At 33.3% G+C, this 13,727-nt stretch overlaps 1 pseudogene; it reads left to right on the forward strand.

Moving 5' to 3' along the window:
* Positions 1–8,761: 8,761 nt before the first annotated feature.
* Positions 8,762–9,849, forward strand: LOC132364392 (heterogeneous nuclear ribonucleoproteins A2/B1-like; annotated as a pseudogene).
* Positions 9,850–13,727: the final 3,878 nt, after the last annotated feature.

Genomic DNA, 13,727 nt, shown 5'->3' on the forward strand with positions numbered 1-13,727 from the left:
TATGTGTCCTTTCAACATTATACTGGGGCTTTAGCTAATTGCAGACCACAGATTGTTCATTCTCTAACAGAGTGTACCTTTGACTTACTATTTAGTATTAATTAGTAGTAAACTCTGTGAAACTACCAGTTAACTGGTAGATTTTTTTCTGATAAAAATGCAAATGATTTTTTCCAGTAGAAAATATAATTCCAGAGAGACATTTCTTTCTTTCTTTTCTTTCTTACCTTCTCTCTTTCTTTCTTTCTTTTGCTATATATTCAGTCTATCCAATTCTTTTTTTTTTAAGATTTATTTATTATTTATTTATTTATTTTTGGCTGCATCAGGTCTTAGTAGTGGCACGTAGGATCTTTGATGAGGCATGCAGGATCTTTCTTTGTGGCGCATGGGCTTCTCTCTAGTTGTGGTGTGCAGGTTTTCTCCTGTAGTTGTGTCACGCAGGCTCCAGGGCACGTGGGCTCTGTAGTTGTGGCACATGGGTTCCAGAGTATGTGGGCTCTGTAGTTTGTGGCACGCAGGCTCTCTAGTTGAGAAGTTCAAGCTCAGTAGTTGTGGTGCGTGGGCTTAGTTGCCCTGCGGCGTGTGGGATCTTCATTCCCTGACCAGGGATCGAACCTGTGTCCCCTGCATTGTAAGATGGATTTTTTTACCACTGGACCACCAGGGAAGTCCCCAGTTTCTCCAATTCTTGAACCAGTATTATAATCCTAATGCTTCCCTCATTAATAGATTAAATGAATTTTGAAAAACAAACAAACAAACAAGATCCCTTGAGATTCTACATGAATTTTAGGATGAGTTTTTATATTAATTCAAAAAAAATAAATGTCTTTTCATAGGGATTAATTGCATTGAATCTATTGCTTATAACAATTTAAAGCAAAAATTATAACACTGTGTTGTGTAATTTATAATATATGTATATATAATACATATAAAATAGCTTAATGTATGAGGGAAGTAAAATAAGATATTTATTTCCAAATTCTTACTTTATGTACAAAGTGATGTTACGTTAACTTTAAATAGACTGTGATAAGATAATGATGTCTTTTGTAATCCCTAGAGCAACCATTCTGAAAATAAAATAAAAAAGGTAAATCTAAAAAAAAAAAAAAGAGGCATTAAGTTGAATTATAAAAACTATACAATAAGCACAAAAATGTTACAGAATAGAAGGAACAGAACATATTTTTAGACAGATGGCAAAAATAGAAAACGTTAGAAAAATGGTATACCTAATTTCAATCTTATGAATAATTACATTAAAGGTAAATGGACTAAAGTCACCAATTAAAAGACAGAGATCATCATAATGAATGTAAAAACATGTTCCAAATATAATCTGTCTGCAAGAAATAAAGATGCAGATAAGTTGACAGTTAAAGAATGAAAAAATAGATTTAACATAGAAACACTAATAATAAAAAAGCAAAAGCTAAATTTTATTTAAAGACAAATAATGTATGAGAAAGACAAACTGTATTAATAGCAGTATATTATGAGTTGAAGAATGCTTCATAATAATAAAATAATATTACATAAAATAGATATTCATAATGTTATGTTACCAAGAAATCATAAAATCAGAACTATATATACACCTAATAACTAAACTCTAAGAGAAACAGGAAGTAAAAATTATACTATGTATGAGGTTTCAGTTTCTCCAAATCTTTCCAACACTTTGTATTTTCAGTTTTTAATGAGTTACTTATTATTGTGGGTGTGTCTTGGTATTTCTTTTCCTTTGTCTTTTTAATGCCTTAAAAAAAATTAAGACAGTGTTTTTTCAGAGCAGTTTTAGATTCACAGAAAAATTAAGAGGAAGGTACAGATATTTTCCATACATTCCCTGCCTCCACACATACATGGTTTCCCCTATTATCAACATTTCCTACCAGAGTGGTACGTTTGTTACAATTAATGAACCTACATCAACATATCATAATCACCCAAAGTCCATATATTACATTATGGTTCATTCTTGATGTTGTACATTCTATGGGTTGGGGCAAATATATATTGTATCCATTATTATGGTGTCATACAGAGTATTTTCAATGTCCTAAAAATCCTCTGTGATCCATTTATTCATTCCTCCTCCACCCAACCCCTGCCAACCACTGATTTTTTTTTTTATTGTCTCCATTGTTTTGCCTTTTCCAGAATGTCATATTGTTGGAATCATACAAAATGTAGCCTTTTCAGATTGGCTTCTTTCACTTATATGCATTTAAGTTTCCTCCCTGTCTTTTCAAGTGTCATTTCTTCTTAGCACTAAATGATATTCCATTGTCTGAATGTTCCAAAGTTTATTTATCCATTCACCCACTGAAGGACATCTTGATTGCTTCTAAGTTTTGGCAATTATGAATAAAGCTGCCATAAACATACGTGTGCAGGTTTTTGTGTGGACATAAGTTTTGAACTTTTGGGGATAAATACCAAGGAGCATGATTGCTATATCATACGGTAAAGATATACTTACTTTTGTAAGAAATTGTCACATTGACTTTCAAAGTGGCTGTGCCATTTTGCATTCCCAGGAGCAATGCATAGGAGTTCCTGTTGCTCCACATCCTCACCAGCATTTAGTTTTTCAGTATTCCATATTTTGGCCATTCTAATAAGGGTGAAGTGGTATTTCATGGTTGTTTAAATTTACATTTCCCTGATGACATATGATGTGAAACATTTTTACATGTGCTTATTTGCCATCTGTATATCTTCTCTTATGAAGTGTCTGTCAAGTGTCTTTGGCACAATTTGAATCAAGTTGTTTGTTTTCTTATTATTTAGTGTAAGATTTCTTTGCATATTTTAGATAACAGTACTTTATTAGATGTGTTTTTGCATATATTTTCTCCCAGTCTGTGTCTTTTCTTTTCATTCTCTTGACATTGTCTTTTACAGAGCAGAAGTTTGTAATTTTAATGAAGCCAGCTTATCAATTACTTCTTTCATTGATCATGCCTTTGGTGTTGTACCTAAAAAGTCATTGCCACCCAAAGTCATCTAGGTTTTCATCTTTGTTATCCTCTAGGAGTTTTATAGTTTTGCATTTTAGGTTTAGATCTGTGATTCATTTTGAGTTAGTGTTTGTTAAGGGTGTAAAGTTTATATCTAGATTCTTTTTTTTTTTTTTTTTTTTGGATGTAGATGTCCAGTTGTTCCAGCAATGTTTCTTGTAAAAACTATCTTTGCTCCATTGTGTTGCCTTTGCTCCTTTATCAAAGATCAGTTTACTATATTTATGGGGGTCTATATCTGGGCTCCCTATTCTGTTCCACTGATCTTTTTGTGTATTCTGTCACCAATACCACGCTGTATTGGTTACTGTAGCTTTATAGTAAGTCTTGAAGTCATGTATTGTCAGTCCAACTTTGTTCTTCTCCTTCAATATTGTGTTGGCTTTTGCCAACATAAACTTTAAGATCAGTTTGTCAATATATACAAAATAACTTTCTGGTATTTGTATTGAAATTGCATTGGATCTATAGATCAAGTAAAGAAGAACTGACATTTTGAAAATATTGGGTCTTCCTCTCAGTTAACATAGAATATATCTTTATTTAGCTCTTTGATTTTGTTCATCAAAGTTTTTTTGTTTTCCTTGTGTAGATCTTGTACATATTTTATTAAATTTATATTCAAGTATTTGGTTTTCATGGATGCTAAAGTAAATGGTATTGTATTTTAAATTTCAAGTTGTATTTGTTCATTCCTGATATATAGGAAAGCATTTGACTTTTATGTATTAATTTTGTATCCTGCAACCTTGTTATAATCACTTATCAGTTCCAGGAGATTTTTGGCAATTCTTTTGGATTTTATACATAGAAAAATAAATTTATTTGCAAAAAGAAGTAATTTTATTTTTTCCTTTCTAATTTTTATTCCTTTCCTTTCCTTTCCTTTCCTTTCCGTTCCTTTCTTTTCCTTTTCTTACTGAATTGGATAGAACTTCCAGTATGATGTTGAAAAGGAGTGCTGAAAGGGAACATCCTTGCCTTGTACCTGACCTTAGTTGGAAAGCTTTGAGATTCTCACCATCTAGTATGATGTTGTAGATTTTTTTTTGTAGATATTCTTTATAAAGTTGAGGATATTATCTTCTATTCTTAGTTTAATGAGAATTTTTATTATGAATGGCTGTTAGATTTTGTCAAATGCGTTTTCTGCATCTATTGATATGATCGTGTGATTTTTCTGTTTTAGCCTGTTGATATGATGGATTACAATAATTAATTTTTGAATGCTGAAACAGGCTTTCATACATGGGATAAATCTCACTTGGTCATGGTATATTATACATTATTATACATTATACATTATTGGATTATACATTATTGGATTTGATTTGCTAATATTTTGTTGAGAATTTTTGCATCTGTGTTCATAAAAGACATTAGTTTGCAGTTTTCTTGTAATATCTTTGTCTGGTTTTGGTATTAGGGTCATGATGGCATCACAGAATGAATTAGGAAGTAATCTTTCTGCTTCTACTCTCTGAAAGAGATTGTAGAGAATTGGTATAATTGCTTCCTTAAGTGTTTAGTAGAATCCACCAATGAACACATCTGGGCCTGCTATTTTCAGTTTTAGGAGTTTATTAACTATTGATTCAACCTTCTTGTTCTCTTTGTTTTTGGTTTTCCAGGATTCTAGTGATACATCCTCTAGCTCAAAGTTTCCTTCCTCAGCTGTGTCACATCTACTAATAAGTCCATCAAAGGCAGTATTCATTTCTATTATAGTATTTTTGATTTCTATTATTTCTTTTTGATTCTTTATTAGAATTTCCATCTCTCTGCTTACATGACCCATCTGTTTTTTCATGCTGCCCACTATACCCATTAGAGCCCTTAGCATATTAATCATAGTTGTTTCAAAATCCTAGTCTGATATTTTGAACACCCCTGCCATGTCTGGTTCTGATGCTTACTCCATCTCTTCAATATTTTATTTTATTTCATTTTTTTGCCTTTTGGTATGTCTTGTGATTTTTTTTCTTGATAACCAGACAAGAGGTAAGAGGAGTAAGAGGAGCTGCCTGTAAACAGGCCACTAATAGTATGATAGTGAGGTTTGTGGGGAGGGAAGGCATTTTATAGTCCTTTGACTAGATCTCAGTCTTTTAGGGAGCCTATGCCTCTAGCCTGTGAACTTAACAGGTGTTTCTCAGGGTTTTTTTTTTCTCCCTCCTTAGGTAGGAGAGGTTGGCTAGAATGGGCTGGAGTTGAGTGTTTCCCTTCCCCAGCAGGTTAGACCCAGTTTAACTAGTTTCTTCTGAGGGCAGGCCTTGTTCAGAAGAACAGAGTGCTCTGGAGTATTTCAAAATGGTTCCTTTTCCCTTCCCCCTTCAGGAAGCAGGAGAGGACTTTTCTCTGATATTTACTGTAGGAAACTAGTCAAGCTCCTGGAGGTAAATTTTACAATATTGTGGGTCCCCCAAGACTAGATCCCTTGAAGTTTTTAACTCTCAGAGCTGACTGCCCTGAGCCTCCAGCGATTCATCGATCACAGCCAAGGCTTTCCTTCCACGGCACCGGCTCCTGCGGGGTTGCAGCTAGTGATTCTCTAGTAAGCCATGCCTCCCTGTATTGATCTATCTCTCCAGTCTTAGGAACAGCAGTTTGTCCTGTGTCCTCCCCTCTCTTGAGAATTCAAGGAGAGTTGTTGATTTTTCAGTTTCTTCAGCTTTTCATTTGTTGTTAGGGGAGAGTAACAACTTCCAAGTTTCTTATATGTGTCTTAATACACATCTTTTTAGCTAGTATTAAGTTCACTAAACAATTTTCCCCTGAGGGCAGGCCTGGTAGGAAGAACTGAGTGCTCTGGCATATTTCAAAATGATTTTTTTCACCTGTCAGAAGCAGGAGGGTGTTTTCTCTGATATTTAATACTGTCAGAATTTGGTCAGACTCCTTACCTGGAGGTACATCTCACAATATTGTGGGAGCCCCCCATGACTGGTTTCCTCTTGATGTTTTTAACACTCAGAGTTGCCCTCACTCTATCTCCAGCAATTTATCAATTATAGTTCAGCTTTTTCTATCCCAGCACTGCTTCCAGAGGCAGTTTCTCCTTGTAGGTCTCTGCTCCAGTAATCTGGTAATCAACAACTCCTTGTATTCAGCTATCTGTTTCTCTAATCTTGGGAGCAGTGGTTTGCCCTGTGTCCTCCCCTATTTCATGGATCCAAGAAGAATCATGTTCAACTTTTTACTTGTTAGGATGGAGTGATGACTTCCAAGTTCCCTTACATGCAGAACTAGAAATCAGAAGTCCCCATAATTAGGATTTTAATTTCCATTTTGCTGATGACTAATGATTTGAACATTTCTTCACATACTTATTTTTCATTCACATAGTTCTATTTTGAAATGCCTGTTCAAATATTTGCCATCTTTATTGCATTGTGTGTATTTTTATTGTTTTAATATATCTATCACATATATGTGTAAAGCTGTAATATATATTAGATATTAGACACATTAGTTATATAGGTATCTATGTACATAAATATATCAATATACACGTATAGATATATCTATTTATGTACATAGATATGTTAGATGCATATAGACATATTAGATAGATAGATATATCTCTTGGAAACCTGTTCTCAGATATTTTGAAAATATTTTTTTCTTAGATTGTGGCTTGCCTGTTTGTTTTCTTCATAGTGACATTTGAAAACAAACATTTAAAATGTTGATAACATCTAATTTGTCTCTATTTTATTTTATAAAATCTTCTGTGTCATGGAAATTTCTTATAAAATGAAGTACATAGGTACCCTACGACCCAACAATTGCACTCATGGGTATTTGTCCAAAAGAAGTAAAAACATGTCCACAAAAACGTTCAAAGCTGCTTTTCATAATAGCCAAAATTTGGAAATAATCCAAATATGTATCATCAGGAGAATAGATAAACTGTGGTATATTCATACAATGGGAGACCTGGTCACCATTTTAAAAAAAATACTGATGCAGCCAAGAATTTTGATGAACCTTAAAAATCATGTTCAGTGAAAGAAACGTTACACATTAGAGTATGTACTGTATTAATTAATCCATTTAAGTAAAGTTCTGTAATGGGCAGAAATTAATATATGGTGAAAAAATAAAAGCAGTGTTTTAAAAGTAAAGTTCTATAAGTCAAAAATTAATATATGGTAAAAAAAAATAAACACAGAGTTTTCTCTGAAGTGTTGGAAATAGAAACTGACTGTAAAGAGGTATGAGGGAGTTTTCTGGGGTGACAGAAATGCCTTATAGCTTGACAGGTGTTTGGATAACAGATCTAAACGTTCGTCAAAACTCATTAATGGCTTGTATATTTCACTATAGGTTAAATTACCTAAAATAAAGCAAAAACAACTCTAAACAAATACTGAATTCTAGTTAATGATATAAATGCTAAACTGTTTAATGCTGATGTATCCTAATGTCTGAAACTTACTTGAAACACTTCAAAAAGTGAGATGAACTTATAGATGAATAGATAAATTGATAAACAGATCAATTGATAAATTAAAGTTTTGGATGAATAGATAAATGAACAGGTATGTGGTAAAGCTTATCTAGCAAAATGTTGAGAATAATAAAATCTCAGTGGTGGATAAATGGATGTTTACTGTATAATCCTTTCAACTCTTCTGTACATTCAATAACGTATAATAAAATGCTGGGGAAAAATGCTCTTCCCATTGCAAATTATAAAAAAATAAAAAGAAAACCACTTTTTTCAACATTTCTAGACAAAAAGGAAAGTGAAAACCATGAATGCAAATTTTAATAAAATAATGTAATCCTTACATATCAGAATCTATTTTTTACAGTGTTTTTCAGAGGAACCTTAAATATCTATATCAGTTGAAATGTATAATTAAAAATCAGTTTCTTAATTTCCCAACTCAAAACTCCAAAAGTGTACAAAACATTAAAAAATAAAAATTAAGGAAAGACTTATTAAAGTAAAAAGAAAAATTAATGAGGCAGAAATAATAAAAATTTTAAAATAATATTAAATCCAAAAAGTTATTTTTTAAAAAGTTACAGATGAGCCGGTTTGCAGGGCAGAAGTTGAGACACAGATGTAGAGAACAAACATATGGACACCAAGAGGGGAAAACCGCAGGGGGGTGGGGATGGTGGTGTGCTGAATTGGGCGATTGGGATTGACATGTATACACTGATGTGTATAAAACTGATGACTAATAAGAACCTGCTGTATAAAAAACAAAAACAAAAACAAAACAACAAAAAAGAAAAATCCTTTTTGTAGTCTGAATAGTTTCTTTCAAAAAAGATATCTGAACTCATTGTAAGGGCAAAGCAATAGGTAAGTATTCTGGTGTAAAACTTTAAGGTCCACGTTAGTGATCTCTTCATTGAATATCCAATTTAGTGAGGAAAACTGTATCAAAAATAGATAACAATGAAGAGAAAATTAAAAGTTTGGAAAAAAATCAATGTAGAGGAAATGTATAAGAAGTTTCATTACTGGATCAGGAAAGGTCACTCGGTTCAAAATGACGTTTTGTAGAAAAACTGAAAGTTGCTCAAATTGGTTCAAGGGCGGCAGCGGCTCCAGAGCAGTAGCAGCATCACCAGGTCCCCGGTGGAGGTGCTCCTACAGGTCTTGTTGCTGGAGCAGCGGAGGTTCGGTTCTCACCGCGGGGTCGGGACCCTCCGGTCCATGTTAGTCTTTGGAGATCTCCCTCATCCCCCTCAGCTTCGGGAAAATGGCTCAAGCGAGTAAGCCTGCGATGAAGAAAACTTCAACATCTGTTCCTTTGGAGAGGAATAAGAAAGAAAAGGAACAATTCTGTAAACTCTTTATTGGTGGCTTAAGCTCTGAAACCATGGAAGAAAGTCTGAGGAACTACTACAAGCAAGGGGAAAACCTTACAGACTGTGTGTTAATAAGGCATCCTGCCAGCCAAAAACCAGGAAGATTTGGTTTTGTCACGTTTTCATCCATGGCTGAGGTGGATGTTCCCATGGCTGCCAGACCTCATTCCATTGATGGGAAAACGGTTGCGCCCAAACGTGCTGTCCCAGGAGAGGACTATGGAAAGCCGGGGGCTCTTGTCACTGTGAAGAAGCTGTTTGTTGGTGGAATTGAAGAAGATACTGAGGAGCATCATCTTAGAGATTACTTTGAGAAATATGGAAAAATCGATGCTATTGAGATAATTACTGCTAGGGAGTCTGGAAAGAAAAGAGGCTTTGGATTTGTTACTTTTAATGACCATGATCCCGTAGATAAGCTTGTGTTGCAGAAAGACCATAGCATCAATGGTCATCATGCAGAAGTAAGAAAGGCCTTGTCTCGACCTAAAATTCAGGGAGTCCAAAGTTCTAGAAGTGGAAGAGGAGGCAACGTCGGTTTTGGAGACTCTCCTGGTGGTGGTGGAAATGTTGGAGCAGGACCAGGATGAGGAAGGAAACTTGGACGGGGAGCTGATGGATATAGAAGAGGACATACACTTGGGGATGGCTATCATGGGTGTGGAGGAGGATCTGGAGGTGGCAATTTGGGGGTTAGCCCTGGTTATGGAGGGGGATGAGGAGGATACGGTGGTAGAGGATCTCGGTATGGCGACCTGGATGGGGGATCCAGAGGTGGTTTTGACAGCTATGGAAGAAGAAATTATGGAAGTCGTAATTACAATGATTTGGGAAATTATAAGCAGAAACCTTCTAAGTACGATTTACTGAAGAGTGGAAAACTGAGTGGTATAGCAGGAACGTGGGAGGATCATACGGTGGAGGAAACTCTGGTCCAGGAGGCGGTGGAAGACATGGGCGTTATGCAGAGACCAGCTGATACTGAGCTTCTATTTGCCGTGGGCTTGACTGTATAAATAGGAGACGTTGAGAGCCCAGAGGTAACAGAAGAACTTTAGGTTATCGAAATAATGGTGTTCAGGAAACTCTTATCTGTCATGCATAAATATGCAGTGATATGGCAGAAGACACCAGAGCAGGTACAGAGAGCCATTTTGTGAGTAGACTCGATTATGTAAGAACAATACCTTCCTGTGGAGGAAAGATTGTATGAAAAAATGCTTTTGAGACCATTTCTTAGCTTTTGAATTGTTGTCTCTCCAGTGGTCTCTGTAAGAATGTGGAAGCATCCCCTTTGATAATGTTAAATTTCAAAGTTTTGGATGATATTTAAATCCTTTTTCAAGATTTTTCGCAAAATTTTGAAAAGCTATTAGCTAGAATCATGGTGTAATGAGACACAACATCATTCTTCTAAAGAAAATTAGTTCATGTGTACAGTTAAGAAACTGTTGTACCTTTAAGATTTAATAAAATAATTCTAAAGGTAAAACAGTAGTAGTTTGTCCTCTTTGATAATTTTGCACTTTTAGTTGTTACCTTTTAAATATTTTTCTTGTATTATGATATCAGAGTTTGCAGGGTAGTGATATGACTTACATACATTATGAAATGATTACCAGAAAAAAGTTTTTCTTCTTGCGATGAATATTGGTAGGATTTACTGCCTTAACAACTTTGATATACATCCTACAGCTGTGCTAATTTTGGTCATCCTGTACCTTACATCTTTTGTAATGTTGAGTAACTTGTCATGTACCTATTGGTCATTTGTTTGTCTTTTTTGGATAAATGTCTATTCAGTTCCTTAGTCCATATTATAGTTTGATTATTTGCTATTATGGTAAAAAAAAAAGTTATTTTTTAAAAAGTTAACAAAAATAGACATGTAACCTAATAAAGAAAGCAATAAATCACATATATACAAAATAAGTAACTACAAGAAAAAATAGCTAGAGAGACAGAGAAATAATAAATGTCATAGCAGAATACTTTGTGTAACTCTATGCAGATACATTGTAAACTTAAGTAAGAGATAAATTTTCTTAGGAACGTTCAATTAAGTAAAAATAATTCTATTGCAGAAAGAGGTGAAATAGACTAGTTTCACAGGAGAATAGTGAAAGATCAAAAAAAAAAAAAATTCCCCCAACAAAAGTACCCCGTCTAGGTGTTTCCAAAGGGACATTGTATGAAATGGTTACCATCTAGATGATCCTAATGCTATATAAATTTTTCTTGAGCTTCAGAAGTGAACAAAAACTTTCACATTACTTCATGAGACAAATATAACATTAGTTCCTGAATCTGATGGTAGCAGAAAACAAAACAAGACAAAAAAAAACCCAAATATTCCTTGTGAACATTAATGTAAATATGCTAAATAAAATATTAGCAAACGGAATTGAACAGTTATATAGGAAAATAATACATTATGACCAAGTGAGATTTATTCTTAAAACGTAAGGATGTCTTAATATTTGCAAATCTATTAACATATATCTTCATATCAATGAAGACAATTTCTTCATATTAATTCCGGGGAGAAAAATTATAGTTACTCAGAAAGGCTTGACACAGTGGATACCCATTTATCTGATAATATTTAATGGAATAAGAACGCACACATGCACACACACACACACGCACATGATAGAAGCAATCATACTGAGATCAAGAACAAGGCATAGATGCCTATTTCCCCACTATTATTTAACATTGTGTGGGAATATAGACCAAATTGGAAAAGAAGAAGGAAAGCTACACCTATTTGCAAATATTTGACAGTATTCTGAAAATGCAAGGGAATAAGTTATAAAAAAAAACTCATATAATAAACATTCTATTAAGTAATAGGATATAAAAATTAACATAGAAAAACCAATAGCTTTCAACTGCACAAACAATAGCCAGTAAAAAAGACATAATAGGAAAGAATCCCTTTTAAACTGCAACAAAATATAAAAAAGGCTTAGGAAAAAACACGAAAGACACAAATGTAGATTTGCAAAAGCAAAAACATTCCTTGTTTTTGGGTTCAATATCATATGCATGTCATTTTTCTTTAAGTTAATATATGAGCCTAATGCAATTTCAATAAAAATTCACATAATTTAAATTTGTAGCTACAGAAGTTAATATGGAAAAATTCACGTGGAAAAGTAAACATGCAAGAATAATGATGAAATCTTGGAGAAGAGCATAGAGTGACAGGGCAGTGCATACTTATCAGATACTGAAACATATTATAAACTTTCTATAATCAAAACAGTTATGTATTGGCATATTAATGGATGGAAAGAACAGTAGAACAGAATAGAAAGTTCTGAAATAAACCCAAATACAATAGGATAAAGATGACACCTTAGTCACTGTAGAAAATATTGGCTTATTAATAAATGCAACTGGCCATCTGCATAGTCATTTGGAAGAGTAATATCAAATTTATATTTCATAGATTACACAAAAGTGAACTCCAAAAGTATCAGAAGTCTAAATCTCTCTTTTTTTAAAGAAACCATATATGAAGTAGAAGAAAACATGGATACATTTCCTTATAATCTGCATAAAGGCAAAGCTTTCTACTTGAGTCTCAAAATCCTGATGCAATTTCTTTTATTAGACCGGTAAATATAAAACATAAAGAAGCAATTTTTACCTAGAAAATAAAGAGCCAAAAATATAATTAAAATATAAATTACAAACTGGGAGAAAATGTTTGTATAACATTTATCCTAAGAGCTAACTTCTGAAAAATATAAAGAATTATAAGAAATCAAGAAATAGCAAGTCCTTAAAAAAAGGAAAAAAATAAGGAGACAAAGACCTAGCAGCATAAGATATGAGAAAATGGTCTTTAAATTCTTGAAAGGATGTACAACTTCATCCATACTACTATAAATGTGATTAAAGCTACCTTGAATTAAAGCTTCATTTCTGATTAGATTGGGAAAATTTTAAAAGTTTGACTACACACTTTGTTATTGCTCAGACTGTGGGGAAATAGGTACTTTTTAATATTGATGCTAGAAATGTTAAATTGTATAACTCCTATGGGGGAAAATTTGGCAATATATAACAAAACTGCACACCCTTTGACCTAGAAATCAGTTCTAGAAATTTACCCTAAAGGTACGCCTTTAGTAACACACTCATACAAAATGCATTACTTACTCATTATGACATTATTTATAGCAACAAATTATTGGAAAGTTACCTATATGTCCAATAATTGGTGATTAGGCTAATCAACAAAAGTATATCCACAGAATTAAATAATATACAAATATAAAAAGAATAAAAAAAAAACTCTAAGTGATATAGTTTAAGCAGAAATATGGTGTATATATCTGTGAAAAGAAAGAAGGGGAAATAAAAATGTGTATGTTTGTGTTTATGGAGATGTATCTACTTATTTTTGTAAAATAAACACAGGAAGGATAAACCAGAGAATGATTAAATTTGTTACCTACAGAAGATATGTAGAAACAGATTAGAAAAAAATAGGAAAAAGAATGAAACTTTGTTGAGCATTTTTATATAGATTTGACTTGAACCATGTTATTATTTTCATATTCAAGAAATATTAATTCAACAAAGAACTGCAAAAACTCTAAAATTGAATGCAAATATGAGAAAATATATAATTGCATATCAAATTGATCATACTCTGACTAAATTCCCAGTGGGATAAATTCCAAGGACAAAAGGAAATCTTGACCTTTAATACATTTAGTTAGTGGTGGTAGTATGGGTGTAGTAAGTCTGAAACTGTTTCTCAAACATTTTACAAGTGAACAAATAAGTACATATATTGGTATTGATGGTACAACATTCATTTCCAACTGTGGAAAAAGG

Source organism: Balaenoptera ricei, chromosome 4, assembly GCF_028023285.1.
Source record: "Balaenoptera ricei isolate mBalRic1 chromosome 4, mBalRic1.hap2, whole genome shotgun sequence".
In the NCBI taxonomy this organism is placed as follows: domain Eukaryota; kingdom Metazoa; phylum Chordata; class Mammalia; order Artiodactyla; family Balaenopteridae; genus Balaenoptera; species Balaenoptera ricei.